Here is a 15322-nt window from a genome sequence, read left to right on the forward strand (position 1 = left end):
TTGGGCAAATCCAGCCCTCTTCATAATTCAAACAGGCAGAAGGCCTGAAGCAGACTATGGCTTGAGCAGTCAACACAATGAATTTAGAGTGACCCTGTTCCCTGACCTCAACATAGTTTTGTTTTTTTCCCCCTAACAATCGGTCAACAATCGGAGCTAGGCCAGACAGGGCATTAGAGTTCAACTAATAATCTACCTACCAACCAACCAACCTGTCTACCTACCTCCCCATACAGAAACCCTCTATACATGTATCTCTATTAGGGATTCATGATATTGTATTTTGCCGATATCCAATATGCCGATATTTTTTATGTCATTTTGGCCAATAGACATGCTGATACCAATATGTTTCCTTTTGTTTGAAAACAACATCAAGTCTTTCCTGTGTAGAAATTATATTCAAATTATGTTTTACTGTTGGTTAGTTTTTAATAAAAACTTATTTTTATAAACAACAATAATGAAGTTATTTTATAATGACAGTACATTGAAAATTATTATTATTATTATATTTTATTTTATTCAGAAATATGCAGTGGTAACCTTAAAAAAAATATTTTAAGATTTAACATTTGTAAATGGTCTAAAGCAAAAGAATTGTAAAAATTCTGAAAATCTTTTAAAGCTCAATTTTTTATGAGTTACACATATTACACATTAGTAAATAAATCAGTATAAAATTATTCAATTTAAGTGTCATGTTTGTGATTTTTTTTTTTGTTCATGCAAGCCTTAGCTTCGGACCTTAAACATCAAAACATACTCATGATTTTATGGCAATAATTACTGGTATATTTAATAAAACACAGACTAAATATTATGTGTGTATTTAGCTTTCATTTTATTAGAATTAGACAAACAGCACCCCCTATGGAATTAAAACTCTTTACTGAGCAGGCATTAGGACCTGGGGAGGCTACTGCCGCTGCAGCTGCATGTGATATTACTGTTGACTCTACAGCATAAAGAACACATCTTTCTGTATGTGCATTCTCAGTATAAATGCAGTGATCCAATACAGTGAATCTAATCATCATTAGGGCAAAACTTTAAAGATGAGCCACACTGCTGACTTGATCTAATCACTAGCACACCCTGAACAAATGTGAGTTAATGTATTCCCCTTATCTGCAAGACATATCAAAATAATTTTTCATATGAGGCCGATGTAAATATTTACCTTTAAAGCCATTATCGGCTGATTCCAATATGTGTCCGATAATATCATGCATCCCTAATCTCTATCTATCAATATACCCCATCAATCCATCTATACTCTATCTAAACATATGCATGTATCAATATCCATCCCTCCATCTACCTCCCTCTGTCTCACTAGCTCTGTTTCTATGATCTTTCTATTCATATGCAAGCAAACAAAACATAAATGTTTTAGTAAATGTAATTAACTATAAATGAAATGATATATATTGCACTTTTTACAGCTGAAACAGGGTTGACTGTAATATGCACACTTGGGAGTTTCAGTAATAATGAATGACAGAGCAGGTCATGTGACCAAGGCTGATCTAACACGACTTGGCTTTAGCGCAGCTGTTCCTGCGACTTCCATTTGCATCACTGGGGAAAACTGTACTCCATAGCGAGCACTATTTTTAGCTTCACCCGGGGAGCTGAAAATAAATAAATAAATAAAAAAGGGTGAATCCAAACATGCTCTGTTTCACATTTGCTATTTAAATATCAGTACAGTCAACAATTTTTACAAGGTGATCATTTACACTACAACACCATCAAAAAGATCCCTTTAAATTAATATAGCTTAAATACAAAAGCAGCAACGAGAGTAACACACCTAAAATTACATACTTTGTCTGTTTATCTGATTTCAAAATAACTGCAACAGATTGGAAGGTGTCTGGGAATGTGCCACAGTAACATCAAGAAGAACATAAGCTGGAGGAATAATAATGAATTCAGACAAAACAGCAAGTGAACATCCTCTGATGGTCTTAAATCAGAGCACGAACCCTAATTATAAATCAGAGGGAAAGCATATGCTAAAACTGCTGTTCTGCCCCCTTAACCTAAAATCTGATTGGTTGTGAATGAACCTGGTTCCATGAACAACAAGGACACTGATCCAAGACCATGTCCTATGGGGGTAAATCACTTTAAGTGTTGTGCCATATAGGATGTTCAAGAGAAGAGATAAATTACAAAATAAAGAGAATATATTCAGCCATTATTTTTTCTGTGAACTGCTCCTTTAAGGCAGAAACCCTTGCTTCTGTTTGATTCACATTTATTTCTATTATTATTATTCAAGAGCACCTAAGGCAGAATATTTACCCTTGCTTCTGCTTGATTCACGTTTGGAGCTTAAAGCAGGGATGCCATGGGCTTGATTTGAGGATTACACAGGTATGAGGCAACATAATCTATGCCTCTGGTTGGACGCGCCAGACTATTTATATTATCATTATTCAAGAGCACCTTATCTCATTTCACACTTACACCAGGTCAGTAAATAACACATCTAGTGTGGAAACATGAAGCCCCGGCATTGATACAAATCCCTGCCTTAACCACAAGATACTATTATGGCCGAAATAACCCTTCATTGTTACATGTGTGTTCCCATTTCCACTAATGACATAAGTGGACATTGCTTAAAGGATAAAGCGATTAGAAGAGAAAAAGATTGACACGGTCATGACAATGATAAAAGAATCTCATCATTATATTATATTATTATTTATTATCATTAAGATCAAGCTCAACATTTTTTTCCCCCACAAAAAAATAAACAAAAACACATGTGTAAAGTCAAACAAAACAAAAATGAATACATAATAAAGTCAAATAAATTACTAAATGTTAAAACATACTGACTACTTGCCTACTTTTATTATCATTTTCTTTCATCGCTGACTGTGAGTGTGTGTTTAAATATCTCTCTTAAATATACAAAATCATATGAGAATTCATACAGTGTTAATAACGAACACTTTAAAAGAAGGGAAATCAAAGTCATATCTCCGGTCACATAAGCGTCTACAGCATTCATATAACCATGATTAGAACACTACAGGTGACATCTACAAAGCACGAAGGCTGCCATTAAACCGATAGTTTCTGCCATAACCAAATACAACAAACATTCAGGAGAACAACTGAAGTCTGCAATGCTTTTAACAGGACTGTTCGGAAGCACCTGTCCACTTCCATTACATTTCAAGAACTCTGGAAACAGGCTGCTGACCCAGGGAGCATCATTCTCTCATATCTTGCATAAAACACAAACCAAACACTGAGGATGTGCTGCCTGTGCATTAGTGCTACTCTGCAGAGCATCCAGGCCACATGTACTACTGTTCTCAACATGATTCATAACAGTGTCCCATTAATACGTGATTATCAGCCCCAGTGCTCTCAGATAAAGACACATCCTCCCATGAATGATGCGGTTTCGCAAGGTCAGGACTTGGATCTCTGCTTCAATGATGTTCGCTGATGATAAACATGTACTAGTCAACATAAAAGTCTGTTGTCTTGGTCCATGTCGTGGATCCCTGCTGGAGCATCTGTGGTGGAATAATTGAGACCGGAGGGCTTTGGGAGAATCTGACCTTGTTTTAACTGCCAGCAGCAATGGCAGCTTGGAATATGTGCAGGATCCAGTGAACAAAGGCAGGCAAATTGTGAAAGACTCAAGTTCTGTGGCTTGGAGGAGAGGAAAGACCTTAAAAAAAAAATCCCATCAGTCAATGTGATGTCACTGAAGGGTGAAGCAAAAGTGAGAGCCTGGATGGTGCAGTGAGATGTCAGATCTGATGGATCTGGATAAAACAAAGTGAAATCACTCCCACATAACATCGGTTCTGTTATAATTAACTTGCATCCACTCACAACACTGATGTATTAGTGATGTATTATTGTCCTCATTAGGAGCTAATAGTGCACTGCGCCTTTAAGAAAACACTGCCTTAAATAGCATGCAATAAAGATCTTCACAAATTATCTCCGCAATAAAGCAATAATCAGGTCATTCAATTATGCTCCTGACAGGAATAGACTCTTTCCTCAGACACTTTAAAATGACTGCATCTCTGTGATAAAGAAAAACAAGTTCCAGTCAGTGGAGTAAAACCATAACATGTAGGAAATCAAGTAAACAGACATTATCAAAGTTCATTCTCAAAGGACAGGTAATACACATCAGGAACACAAGGTATTTATTCACTTAAATGCATAATAAAGTGTGAGCAGCGCATGCAAACCTTTCAGCCATATTTAAATCACGTTTAGATTTAAGAGAAAGTGAAAAGTGAAAGTGAGGTGACATTCATCCAAGTATGGTCACTCATACTCAGAATTCGTGCTCTGCATTTAACCCATCCGAAGTGCACACACACAGCAGTGAACACACACCCGGAGCAGTGGGCAGCCATTTATGCTTGCTGAAGGGCACCTCAGTCGTGGTATTGCTGGCCCAAGACTCGAACCCACAACCCTAGGGTAAGGAGTCAAACTCTCTAACCACTGCACCACGAATTCCCCAAGATGGAGTGTTCACGGATTTGCGTGTCATCTTTTTGCAGGGGCCATGCTAATCGTCTCTGTATCAATCATTTAGCAGATGGTTTTTATCCACCATACAAAAGGGGAAATACACAAACAATTAATCATACAGAGGCCAACAATAACAGCAGTGGCATGAATTTCAGGAGTAAAACAGAGCAGTACAAAAGCTACAGTAGTTGTGTAGCTGTGTAAATCTTAAGAACTCATATTTGTTTACAATTAGTTATTTAATGGCATGCCAAGTTGATTAAGTGTATCATATATATTAATCACAAAGAACCAGGGATTTTAATTAAAAAAAGCATTTCAACTCTGCACGGATATCTACATGGTATCAAACAAGCTCATAATAAAATTATTTTCTATTTATCAGCAGGGCTCTGATTTTTGTGATGCAGAAAGCGTGGACAGAATTGTGGTCAGAAAATGTTTATTTTGTGTATATTTACTGTATGATATAGATAACACAGAATATCATAGAATTCGTTGAGATTTGGATGAATAAATTCGAAAGTGTCACTGTACACAATGGGAAATGATCTAATGTCTGTAAACCTTAAACTGCAAAAAGCTTATTTAAATAAGAGTTATGCAAGTTCAGTGTCTCTGTTGTGTGAATGAGATGCACAATTTCGTCTTTCAGCTTTGTTTGCCAAAAGGGATTATTAAAATGTATTTAAAAGATAAGTTACATTTTAATTAGTGTTTTAATAATAAATTTGTATTCAATTATACTCAATCTTTTTTTTTTTTTTTTTTACAAAACAGAACTTCTGAGAAACCAAAATATCATAGGGCACTATTATTGTTAAAGATTGTATACATACACACACACACACACACATTTTTTTATGAGTTCAAATGATTATACATGATTTTTTACTATTACTATTGAAATGCATTTAAACTAATAAAACTAAAATTCAGATAAAGCATAACAAATAGTGAAGCATGGATAGCGGTTATATCTGCGGGTGCTGCGGATAATCCACGGGTAGGGTAGGTCAGGTAATAAAAAATTCATTCTGATTATTCAGGAGTAAATTAGATAAATCATTAATGATGCAAATATTAAGTACATTTTCTAAAATATGACATGAAGTTTTCATCAGACAGATGATTTTATCGGATTTGGGTGACGTTTGAGCTCATCCATACATCACTTATAACAAAGCACAGAATTTGGGGGAAAAAAGTATTTTGGGGTAAACAAATTTGGGGTAACTGATATCACAGGGCCCTAGACTTAAGAGCCTTCAAAAGAAATCTCCCGTTTACTAACATACATCTCTGATGTGTCAGTGTTCCTACAATTTGCTTTTGATTTCTCTCTGTCCCCATAACCCATTAATTTTGGAGAGCAACATTGTTGTTTCTGCTGAAGAAGAAGAAAAAGAAAGAAACAAAAACAGCATTTTCGCAGAAGGGCACGGCTCCAGCAAATGTGTGTGTATGTGTGTGCAGTAATTGGTTCCCATCTCTCGCAAGGTGAGATCTGTGTCAGGGCTGGTTAGCTCTTCTTTATATCAGAGGCCTCAGGGAGGGGCCAAATCTCCACACCATGAAACTCATATCAGGGTTTCCAGCTTCTCGATCAGGTTCAGTGTTCACATAACTTCAGACTGACCTACTATCACTCACATATGTGCAGCTTTTCATCAACTACACGAATACCATGGTATACACGTTGGAGGTATTGTTTCTTTTTCATCAGATATATTGAGAACAGATTAAAGTCTAATATCACATGTTGTGCTCTGTCGTGAACATTTGAAGTATGCCTAAAAATGTTTCACACAATGCATCCTGACACACATCAGTGTTGTAATCCAAGTCCACCATGTGCTGTCATTCTAGCCACAGTGGCTGAGTGCTCTCCCCACCAAACCCAACAGTCTTTTCCAGCGCTGTCAATCAAGAGCAGACAAACAAAAAACCCTTAAGCCAGCGGTCCCCAACTTTTTTAGCGCCAAGGACCGCTTTAATATCAGACAATATTTTCACGGACCGGGCTTTAAGGTGTGACAGATACATACAACAAAATAAAATGATACGACTGGCATAAAAACTGTGGTATATTGTAAATATAGTAATAAACATGAATCCACTGTGTATTCTTATGCAACTTTCTTAGCAGACTATTTTAGTCTGGTTGGGGTCGGCAACGCTGCAGAGTAGCACAGTACCTGAGTGACTCGCCATAAATGTAAACAGAGAGAAGTAGCTCCGGTTAAAATTTTCTACCACCAGACGCGAGCGCCAAAAGTTACCGGCTGCAGTTTTAATGTAAGTTATTCTTTCTTGTGCGGCCCGGTACCAAATGACACATGGACCGGTCCGCGGCCCGGGGGTTGGGGACCGCTGCCTTAAGCAACAGTAATGAGCATCTCCTATGATTTCAGTACTATGCCAATCTGACACAACCATCATCAAGCACCTGTAATGAGCCGGCAGTCAGGTCAACCTCAACAACAGCTCAAACAGGACCTTTTCATGGCCACAGGAAGTTGACCTGGCATCTAAAGTACAAGCACCTGTCTGCCCATCAAATTTGCTTCAGACTGTCTGTCCTTTGCAGACCAATGCCTTTCTCTATGAACAGCATTCGGAAAACATTCTCACTGAATTTTAAGGGTAAGCTTTTAAATATGTAAGTGGCTCAGTGCATTCTCTTGTAGATACTGTGTTGGATCCTAAAGTGTTTTCTAATCTACAGGCAATAACCTATTCCAGGTCTGATTCCACACCTTCAAATATTTCATGAAAACATATGGTAGCATGCAAGACATATGTGTCTGTACACTTACAGTGGCCCATCTGTCCTGTAGAGCATCATTTACTGACAGAATAAATGTGAATTATTTCAGGTCAGCTAGTTCATTTCTTACCATTACACACCATATTCGGTTTAGTGAGAGGAACCATCTTCAGAGTAAGTAGCATTTCTATTGTGGATGTTGCAAGCACTTGTAATATAGCACAAATAAAACGTGATTTTGACATCTCCCAGTATTCACTGTGAATTCACTTGTGTTCACAGTGAACAGCCACTTACTCAGAGATATAAAAAAAATTTGTATAAATCTTTGGATTGACAGCACAATTCAAAGATTGTCAATTTAATTCAACAGCATTTTTCATTTAAATTCAATTTGAAATGATAAAATACTTCCCCAAATGTATCCTGTAAAAGAAGAAGACAAACTGCTTCAAATCCATGGGTAACTTGTAAACTAAGGCAAGACATGACCAAAAAAAAAAAAGAGAATGAAATGTATATAAACACTGATTAATGCAGATATATGGAGCTCATCCTAAACTGCTCAACTTGTATGGATTACATTTGATGCATAAATGTTTTGGTTGCATAGATGTTAGTGATAACAGAATGTAAAAAAAAATTATCTTAATTTGTGTTCTGAAGATTAACACAAATTTTGGAACAAATGTGGGTTGAATTAACATTTTTTATTTTATTTTGGGGTGATTTTTATTGTTTACCACCATTGTACAAATGTGTCAGATGTTCTCAGGTTTCACACAAATGTTTCTGTCAAATGAGGGACAAAGAAAAATACAAAGACATTCTCAAATTCAAATGACAAATTGTTATGCTGATGATATAATCTGTAATTTAAAAAATATATTAAATAAGCAAAATGATAAATAGAAACATTTACTTTTGAACACATCTATAAATACTGTGACCTACTTAAACTGCAATTTAAATTTTAGGATTTTAAATTTATTGAATAATGCAAATTAGTCACTGAAAAGATATACTTCAACACTGATGAAGCTGAATTCCCAGGATATTTAATTTCTGCATGAAGAGAACTAATGAAATGCTACACAGCTAAAGCCATCTATCATGTAAAGGCAGCTATATGCCTCTTAGCCCTTAGCCCATAAAATACACAGAACGTCAATGTAAAAACAGTACAACTGTGAACGCCCGTCCAGAGAGTCCAGGGCCACAGTGACAGACAGAACGCTGATTACTGAACCAGACCCAAGCAGCTTTCATTACTGCTATCTATGCTGATGCTGCACTTTCTCCTCTGATGGATGAGCTAAAGGAGAAGTATGGAAGTGGAGGATTAGGGCTGGACACAGGATAACAGACTGTTATGTCATGTGAGGGAGAGGCACATATGAAGGGAAGCCATCAAAAGATATTACTGAGGGACACAGAAGGAACCCCGAGCTCATTACTTGGGAAACACTATCTAGGTAGTAGGAATCCACGTTATTGTCAGCTAAAATTAAATGCCACCTACTTCACAAACTCTGAGTAACATCAGGGTGTTTTATATATTATTTTATCGCATATTTCATAATGTTTTTTGTAACTGGTGATTATTTTTAAAATGCCCCGGTGGACGTCACATTCCATCCTTTTAAATATCGGCCAAAGTTGAAAAGTGTTTTATATCACTAAACTGGCATTTCTCATAACAAATAATGATTTCTTCTACCAGAGGCTGACTAGAAGCACAACACAAGCTTCAGATGATGTGCTTTTGAGTCACAGGATTTCTTCATTTGAAATGTTTGGTTTTAGGCTGCAAATGCCCTCTATTCCTCCTATTACTGCTTTTGCTCTAATCTGATTTCATGCACTAACATAGCACACTGCAGTTTTGTTGGTTTCTTAATTTCTCCATTTTACATATTTCTCCTCTGAATATCACCCTGGAAGTGTGCACCAAGCGGAGCAGGCTGCCAGTGTGATAGGTCAGTGCTTTGAGGTGGAATTGAGCAGTGCTCTGCAGAGTGTAAACTGGGCCAAGGGGATTGTCTGAGACATGCTGCCTTCAGCCCTAGCTTCATCACATTAGTTCACTCGCACTCACTCTACATACTGTACACATGAACGACTCACTCAGGCTGTTACTTGTGCTAATAGACTCATTTGTCCACCCTTATTATATTTATTATTTATAGTTATTTCAGGGCTTTACTCTTTATTATATTTTATTTAATGTAAAGGTTCACGAAACTTTCGTCCTAAAAATGCGTTGCTGTTCTATTGTAAGTGATCTTAAAGACTAATAAATGCATCTACTTTGGAAGGCCAAATAAAGTGCTTTTGCTTTCGCCTAGAAACACACAGCTAGAAATGTGCAGGTATTCGGTAATGCGATATATCATGCTAATGAATATGCAAAATATTGTTAACGTGGGCACTTCTAAATACTTTACATTAGGCCTTCATTAGTTAACAAACTGCCAATGAAAAATAATTAAAAGTGTAATTTAATGAGCTAACATGAACTAAGACTTGTATTTTTTTAACAAAGATTAATAACTTCTGTAGCAAATGTAGCTATTGCAAATTGTGTATTTGTGTAAAACTTTTAACTTTATATATTTTTCTGTATTCCTTTATTTTATTTAATTGTTACGTTTTTTTTGTTTTAAGAAATAAGTTATTAAACTGTTTTTACTGTATTATAAACACTTTTATAAACAAAATGGTAATACCGTGGTAATACCATATATACCGTGATAAAAGCATTAGCATTAGCTAAAATTAAATCGCAGCATGAAAATTTAATAACAGCATATCCCTACACACAGCATCTCCCTGACATGGCTGCTTCAACACTAACTGTGGTTACTGATACACACACACACACACACACACACACACATATACACAAACACACACACTATATATAGTGCTTTCATAAAGCTTCAGAAAATAGGGAATGACTGAACTCAAAGATAAGCACAGTTGCACTGCTAAGCCCATGACCTAAAGGCAGCTTCCAAAGTGCATTGTGGGAAATCTCTCTCTCAGTTGGGAGAGTCTGGTGCTGGCACTGTTGTTTCAAGATAAGAGAACACGGATTCTCCCATAAGTCAGCACAACAAACAGGCCATGCTAGAGAGGACCCGGTCTGCCCTGGGATTTCACCCTCTACTGACTGAAAAAACTCAGTGAATAGAGGCTGTGTTACAGCAAACTATGATAAGAAGTGATGGCAACGTTCACATGAGATGATCTAAATCAGCTCCTCTTTAAAACAGCCAGCAGAGCAGAAAAGACACACCAAGACAAAAACACTAATCTCAAACAACTTTGTTAAGCCACAAAAACCCTGACACAGAGTAGTGGCTTCAAAATATGGAATATTATTGCCAATAGTGAGCTGTCTAAGAGGCAGTATTTCAAGATATTTTGGACATGCTTCTGACACAAAGGCTGGAAATGTAATTATGCTGCCTCTAAAAATGCAATCCCTGAATACAGTGCAACAAGCTCAGTGAAAAAAAAACAAAACAAAACAAAAAAAAACCAATTCACCTTGACAAACTTAAAGAAAATGTAAAAATGAAATAAAATCATGAAAAACACTAAAATCTAAATTAAAATCATACCCAAAATGTGTGAAATGCATCTACATGTACGTCATTACAGCATTACATTGGCTGAGACTTCACCAAATCGAAATAGTCATAGAATCATGATTTGAGCGTGCTCGATTTCTAAATCACTTTATAGCACTTTATAGCACGTATAGTATGCGATCCGAGCCAATCAGAATGTAGCGAGCCTAAATGACAAGAACAGAACAGAACCGGCAAACAGATGTAACTGCAGGGTCACACATATTCATCTATGGTGCATATACAGTGCATATGTTTTCCGTGCCCATGTTAAAGAAATACAAGAGGCACAAATACAAACATGAAGGCACTAATACATATCCTCATGATTCTCAATTGCTCTTTTCTAACGGCTGTTATTTTTGTTGTGTGTTTGCTGTGATATTGAGCGGTAAACATGCAACACATATTTACATATTCATCTAAACAGCGCTCACAGCAGCGTGGAGGCGTCAGAATGTTCGCAAACAGTAGACTGTTGCGCAATTATTGAGAAATATTTATTTTTAGTCCAACTGAAGAACGTGTTCGTTGGGCCTTTAGGCTAACATACCAATACCAGATAGATCCGGCTTCTTTCAGTATCTAAAACAAGTTAATGTGTATTAGTGTTAAACATACTTCATCAGAAAAACAGATATGGTGAAAAACAGGGCTAAATGCTATTATATATTATATAATATATATATATATATATATATATATATATATATATATATATATATATATATATATATATATATATATATATATATAATTTTTTATTGATGTTATGAAGGAGAATTTGTTTTATAACCTTTAATTTTGTATTTATTTTTCCAAAAACAGCATTAAAATGGTTTAACCCCTTACTAGTAACCCCCCTTTTTTGGCATGGAGACCGAAATTACATACCCAAAATAAAAAGGTTTCTGCTCATGATTCTTTCTGACTAGATAAATAATCAACCTTTGTTCACAAAGCTGACACTTTAAAGTTTACTGTTCAGGAATCAGAATCACTCAGACTGTTATGATAATAGAGATATATAAGCTCAAACATAAAAACAAAAATAAAAATATTAAAAACATATGTTTTAAATGTATTTAAAAAAATGTTGATGTAGGAAATGAGTTTGAAAACACAGTGTAGCTAAGGCCACAAGTCTTCCAAGACTTCATAAAAAATTTCATAATCGAATCTGTAAAACTGTGAATTTTATGAAATATTTTCTAAGGCCATGTCATGTGTGTTTTTAGAGAAGGCTAATCAGATTGATTTATGGCCCTTGTCATCTCTGTAAGATCTCACATGTAAACTTTCCTGTGCTCTTTGTGTATGTTTCACTGTTGAAAACTGCCCGAATCATGATTGTATTGTTCTCACCAAACGGTTCTTTCACACCTCCGCCAAGTATGACACATTATCCGCATTATTCTTTTATCATTATTCTTTTGTTTTTATTCCACCTTTATTAGCCTTGATTGTGGTTTTTCAGGCTTTACAAAGCAACAAAGCAGCGATCTCACTTCAGTCTCTTTGCATTTAGCCCTTATTTATCAAAAGTCTTACTATAAAAATACAACAAAACATTTTCTTACGACCTTACGTGAATTATTGAGACAAAAATGCATTATGAAGAAGAAAAGCACCTGCTATTAGTAGCATTGGTGCTAACGTTAGCATCAAGCTACATCTGACAATTTATGAAATTATTAGTACACTTTTACTCAAAACTCACTTTAAACCCCGATCGAGTGTTTATAATAACTTCCTTTAGCGATCAGGGGTGGAATTTGGTAGTTTACTGTTGTAAAAATATGTTATTTGTAGCCTTTTTCATCGCTGCACAAGTTAGCATTTCCGATGTACATTTTCGATTTTTTTTTATAAAAACGCCCCAGATCTCAAGAAATTCTCATACCAAGCTTTACTATCGTAATCGCGGCTTTATTATTCGGATATTTTGTGTGTACAGAGGTGTTTCAGTGTTGTTTTGGCCAGATAACTACCAGGAAGTGTGCAGGAAGCATGTGACACGATGGGGCGGTGTCCAGATATGAAACTCTAAGATTGATGTTTGAAAGACCCAATCAGAGTCTGAGTCACACACCGCACGAGCTGTGACTACTGCACGCACACAGAGATCGCTGGGAGAGGCTGTTTATCATCTGATCGCGTAAATCCGTGGAAAATGAATAGAAATGACGATTCTGTCTGAAGAAATATGAAGTAAACATCAGTAAATATATCCATATATCTCCGCAGATATGCATCTTTGGTCTGTAAATCCTTATTGACGCTGTTCAGTGAGTCTATGTGAACACAAATAAACCGCTCTTGACGTGACTTTATATGAGTGAGTTGTGAATTTCTATTCAAAATGTGGCATAATACGGATTTATTATTTTGCACTCCTGACATAAATCACTAAATATCTGTCACTGCAACAATGTTTTATCAAAATATTGGTCAAATATCGAAGCTTGAGTCTTTAAACTTTCCATTGATGCACAGTTTGTCCAGATGAAGTAAGACAGTGATGTTTAATGTGCTGTGAAAGTGAAACAATAATAAACTGGGGCCGTCAGCGATGTTTGCACGCAAAGGGGTTAAACATTCTGAAAATTAGATACAAAAATGATTTCTTCATTTTCATCATTAGTACATCAGTCTCGGCCTCAAACACACTCTAATCACCATTTGCAATCTGACTGGCTGCCTGATACAAAACCTCTGTGAGTCAGGCTGCAGAGATGTATCATTCTGCCAGGAAACAAATTCGTGCTTACAAGAGTAGCTCAAATAAGTGCTTTTGAGGCAAGACTTATCACTAGATTTGCCCTCTGGATTTTGTCAAGTGAATGACATTAAATCTTTGACAGAGTTTGGTTGAGACTAACAACCCTTTATGAACACACACTGCTGTGTCATGATCATTTTATTATCATGGTATCAACAATTTACCAAACACCAGATTGGCATTACCAAAAAAAAATAAAAATAAAAATAAAAGTAATACAGATACATATTATTACAATTTATATTGCAGTTTTGTACATTTTTCAAATGTAATTTGTAGTGCTGTCAGCATCACGTTCAGCAGCAGCTCTTGAAGTAATAGGTCTAGCGGCCATATAACCTACTAACCCAGCTGCTGGGAAGTCTGTTAATCAAAGAACAAAATAAAGAAGAGGTAGCCTAATCAATCACTTTTGTAGCTTTAAGGACTCATATATTTGCTGAAGGGTACAGATAAATATGTCATTTAATGAGTTTATGTGAAGATTGTTTTAAGTTCACTTAAATTACAATTTATTTTTTAAAGTCTTATAAATGTTACAATTATTAGCTCTTAACTGTACTGTAATGCTGAATGGCTATAGTCAATAGTGAAATATTAAAGGTAAAAAAAACAATTTCCTAGAGTAATCAGTATTATTGGTAGCAGTGATACTTCCCTTCAGTCATAAAAAAAAGATGACACTAAACAAATCTTAAAAATATATACTGTCTTTGTTGTTTCTACATTAATTTGAAGATCGAATGTAAAGTTATTGCAATATAAACGTATATTTAAAAACAATGTTAGATGGGATTAATTGCGATTGATTTCAATTACAATTGATTTTAATTATTTTTCTAATCAAGTGACAGCACTAATTTGATATTTTCAAAATGTAATGATGTAATAAATGTAATAATAATTTATTACTGTCATAACAAACCTATAGAAAAACTCCCTCCTAAATGGCACACAAAAAAAACTGCAACTGCGACTAGCTTTACATGTCAATCTAACAGATTATTCCTGCCCATAATAAGCTACAAAGCGGACTAACCCTTGTGGAAATGCCACTATAAAATCATTGTCATATGCGAGTGATTATATGAGAAGGCGAGCTGCCACAAACCAACTCGACTGCATTACTGTACTGTATGTGACTGTATGTAATCTGTTACGCAAACAGTTACCCTACATCACGCTGACCTATTTACACTTATATTGTACATCTGTTCCTTTTGCCGGGTGTATTTTTAACAAGATATTCTGAGCGATTCGTCACTGTAGTATCACAGCGCTTTACGAAAGCAGTCATGCCAGCTATGTATGCCAGTGTCATGCATTCCCAAAGCCAGAGAAGAGAAGGGTGCTTTATGTGGCAAATGTCTCCGGTCTCTCGTGTTAGAGTCCACCCAGCAGTGCTGGACTTAAGACAGTTAAGCACAGCCTTTTAACATTACAGTGAGCAAATCCACATTGCTAATCCCAAGATTTATGTCTTCCATTTAAAAGAGGGCCACAGACAGGGTGGCTGCGGAAAGAACACATCTTGTCCCTGCTGTAGTTAATAGCCACCATTAATCAATACTCAGTAAGTGCTCTTTATCACAA

The 15322-nt window shown here is 36.0% G+C and overlaps 1 protein-coding gene and 1 pseudogene across 18 annotated transcripts in view; both read right to left on the minus strand.

Moving 5' to 3' along the window:
* The window catches only part of kcnma1a (potassium large conductance calcium-activated channel, subfamily M, alpha member 1a), a 200571-nt gene that overhangs the window by 153251 nt on the left and 31998 nt on the right, over positions 1-15322 (minus strand). The gene's annotated exons all lie outside the window — the stretch shown is intronic.
* On the minus strand, positions 4527-4622 carry LOC113057568 (uncharacterized; annotated as a pseudogene).

Source organism: Carassius auratus, chromosome 38 (assembly GCF_003368295.1).
Source record: "Carassius auratus strain Wakin chromosome 38, ASM336829v1, whole genome shotgun sequence".
NCBI lineage: Eukaryota > Metazoa > Chordata > Actinopteri > Cypriniformes > Cyprinidae > Carassius > Carassius auratus.